At 40.7% G+C, this 3,841-nt stretch overlaps 1 long non-coding RNA gene across 1 annotated transcript; it reads left to right on the top strand.

Annotated features, from left to right (window-relative positions):
- The first annotated feature begins 636 nt into the window (after positions 1-636).
- On the top strand, positions 637-2,388 carry LOC107601483 (uncharacterized). Its single transcript, XR_001610937.1, has 3 exons — positions 637-663; positions 773-843; positions 2,356-2,388. It is a non-coding gene; the product is annotated as an uncharacterized lncRNA (long non-coding RNA).
- The last annotated feature ends 1,453 nt before the right edge of the window (positions 2,389-3,841 follow it).

The raw sequence follows: 3,841 nt of genomic DNA, 5'->3' as shown, positions 1-3,841 counted from the left end.
GTGTCATTTCATGACATGGTCTATATGTAGCCACGATTTAGCTCTAAATTGGACGGACTACGTGTTGTCTGCTTTTCACCCACCTGGCGAAATCGAGGCAATCTGTGGTCTAATTTTAACGGCTTGGCTATAGCCCTATACCAGTAACCAGACCAGCGATGAGCATAGCCAAAATAGCCTTAAAATTGTTTACATATAATTTTCGCCCACGCAGCTTCTTATCAAATGCAAGTAAACTTTTGAATCATTTAAATTAGCATTATTTTATATTTTATCTAATTATTTTACAGCATTATTAAATATAGCATTATTTATCATGCCAAAAATAATGCTAATTTAAATGTTTCAAAAGTTTACTTGCATTTGATAATATGATGTCATGCATCCCACAAGCTGTTAAATGTTACATTCATACACATTATATGATATTATTGATATTCGACTGTCTTTCATTTTATTAATAAAAAAGCAATTACAATTCCCAACCGCTAGATAGCAATTGTAGCCCTACTGAGACATGACTATTGACAACGCGAGACGTGAAAGTTAGTAGAGATCAGTGTTGTGTTTTGAATTTTGTTTTTACACGAGAGAGCACTAAGTTTACTTGTCGGAGAGCAGCAGGCAAACAACAAACGATGAAGGACATTCCTACTTGGTCTTGTAAGTATCTGTGTTTTCGTTTTGATGTGTTCATTATTTATCTATATTATTTGTTATCATGTTTAGGAACAGTGACATTTTAGTGAAGGATCCATATTAATTTATACAGTGAACACTCTCAGAAGAATTGGAGAAACTGAGGAGGAGTTTCAACACCTGGAAAAGATCTGGGTAGCAATGGTAAAAAACAAACAACAACAACAAAAAACTCTCCAAAACAACATTTCCTCACTAAAGTTCTCATCCTTGACAAAGTCCAACATTCATTATAATTATTATATTGAATTTATGACTGAACAATGGCTTGTTAGATACAGAGAGAGCATGAGCTAATTGAATAGAATATCTTTGTCATTGTACAAGTACAATAAGATTTATTTTGAAACTTCCAAATTGGTAGTAAAGCTTAAGAATACAAATTATTTAAAATGGCAATATAAAATTATTAATTATAAAAAGTTTACAGCAGTATTAAAATAGTGCAAATAGCAATGCAGCATTGCACATCTTTTTAGTTACAGCAGCTATCACTGTGCTGTTATGAAGTCAGTTGTGCCCGACAATTTTGGAGGCAGAGACCGATTGTGGGGGGCACTAATAGGGAAAAACTTAAAAAGGTCATATGATGCGATTGCAACTTTACAGATCTTCTTTATGCACAAAGAGCTTGTAACACTCCAAAGAGAAAGGAAAAATTGAAAAGACTGAAGTCTCAAATCCAAAGAGATATTCTTTATAAAAGTTCAGAGTCAGCCACACCTACCTAAAATGGCTCGTTCTAACACGCCCCCACATGTCTACGTCACTATGTGGAAATATTAGCATAATGTCGCCCAAATGTTCACGCAAAGAAAGAAGGCATGGTTTCAGGAACAGCAGTAGTGTTGATGCAGCCATGTCAGGAAGCACTTTATTTGGCCTTCCGGAAGTAGATGCAATTAGGAATCATAGGTTAAGATTTATTTACAACAGAACAGCACAACCCAGATGTTCGAATCTTATGAACAACAGTTTTTTTTTTTACCTAAAAGAGTACAAGACTGGCTGTGCACAAAGGCTAATTCTAAAAAAAAAAAAAGGGTAAATTACGACTTTGCCAAGACGCTTCTGAATCAGCGACTGTAAGTATGATTTGTTATTAGTTTAATTATTTGCTTTTGACTGTTCAAATGCATAGTTTTGCGCAGAGTAACGTGTGTGTGTGTGTGTGAGAGTGAGTGTGTGTGTGAGAGAGGAACAGGGTCACATCACAGCAGAGTGAACAGCCTGTTAGAAATCATAGCACGTCAGCTGTCTTAACCACGGCTTATGTACTGCATCATCACTGTGTCTGTCATGCAACTCTGTTGCCCTTTCGGGGTCTTTGATATTTACTTTGAAAGCTGACGCTCGCGATTATGGTAAGGGCCGTTACATTTCCCACGTGTAACGGCATAGAGGACCTACAATAATGTACAGTATTTGAAAAATAATGTGTTTTTTGAACATTAAAGCATGTCAACATATTCTGTTACACTAAATAATTATCTTTAAAATAGCATCATATGACCCCTTTAAACTGTTGGAATAGAGTTTTAAAGGGTTAGTGATGGAAAACTTGCAGATCAATGGGCATCAATGTTTAAGGTTGGTAAACACTTGTACACGGACGCATATAATATTACCCGCCTGACACTGGCATGTGTTATTCAGGTGTCAAAGTTGTGCAGAGTTGAAGGAAGAAACCTCAAAGGCAGTAGACGGATGCTGGACAGGTAAATAGGGTTGGGCACCGGTACCTATGTAACCGGTATGTACTAAAACCGAATCTGAATGCAGATTTCAGTGCCTCATTTTGGTGCCATACCGGAGCGATCGATTGAAATATTTGTCCTCTGGTTCTCCGAAACGGACGTAAACATCATCGCGGCACCGCACGTGAAAAACAATTTCCCGACTGAGAAAATGCAGGTGAACTCAAGTCGGAAAGCTCTAATAATACAAATCCAACACATCTTTGTGGTAACGAGTGTCCATGTTGTTCCCTTTCATGGGAACTTTGAACTTTCCCTTTCTTGGGTCCTCTAGGGGTCGCTATGGGGAACGCCTCGTCATGACCCGTGTCTGAAGCATACATTGAAAAACACCAACTTGTTGGCCGGTGACAGCCATGACGTCACTACCAGTGCGACTATAGTATAAAATAGGCGCCGGGAGCACACATCATTCTCTTCTTCGTCTTCATTGACTGTTTTGTTTGAAGCGTGCATTTCTGTGGTAAGAGCGATCTCTTTTTCATCTCATTATGGCGAGCACTAGCAAAGCGTTTAAGAATGTGTGCATCCGTGTTGACATTGTTTAACATCTGATGACACACACGGTCTATGCATTATTTGTTTGGGCGAAGAGCACGCATGCGATGCCTCCGAGGAGGCAATCGGCATGCACTGCGAGCGTTTTTTCCAAGGGGAAAAACTCCGCTCTCGTTTGTCTCTCTTTTCGAGGAAAGAGGGGCAGCCATCTGCTTCCCGCGATTCAGGACCCGCCGCTGCTGAGGCACGGAAGGGAATGAGCTCGTGGGGATCGCAGGTGGATCTGGCCAATGAGTTTGAAGAGGGGTTTTCCCTTTCGCGATCGTCGGCTGTGCACGAGAGGGAGCCGCTGGAGGATGATGTTATTTCATTTTCTGATTCAGGGGCCAGTGCTCTGCTGGGATCAGCCCAGCAAAAGCAGGAAATGTCTGAGGAGGGCAAAGAAGCTGAGGCTGAGCCTTCCCAATCCTCCTGCCCTGCGTATGATGAGCTTTTGGGAATTATGGATCGCGCCACGGCGAGGCTAAAAAAAAATTTTTTTTTAATTAAATTAAATTTTGACTTGCTGTGAAGAAAGTGACGTCGCGAAATATCTCGATGAAACATATTTTTCAGGCCATAACCCTCCAGCTCAGGTGAGCCTTCCTTTCTTCCTGTTTTTCATATAAAGATTGAGAAGGAATGGAAGAGGCCGTTTTTTCCTCACGCAACCATCGATTCCAGCATACGAGTTATGCCAACATTGAGGCGATGCGCGAAAGCGGTTATGAGAAGATGCCCCTATAGAGAGACGCTGGCCAGCTATCTCTCTATGGGTGAGACGTCCTCTAAGACTCCCCTCCTTGACATCTCGCTCGGATGCCAGGGCATACGCAGCAGCAGCAGGT

This window comes from Sinocyclocheilus grahami, unplaced genomic scaffold (genome assembly GCF_001515645.1).
Source record: "Sinocyclocheilus grahami isolate Dianchi unplaced genomic scaffold, SAMN03320097.WGS_v1.1 scaffold306.1, whole genome shotgun sequence".
Classification (NCBI taxonomy): Eukaryota; Metazoa; Chordata; class Actinopteri; order Cypriniformes; family Cyprinidae; genus Sinocyclocheilus; species Sinocyclocheilus grahami.
Note: the sequence above shows the minus strand (reverse complement) of the source record. Positions and strands in the feature narration are given on the sequence as shown.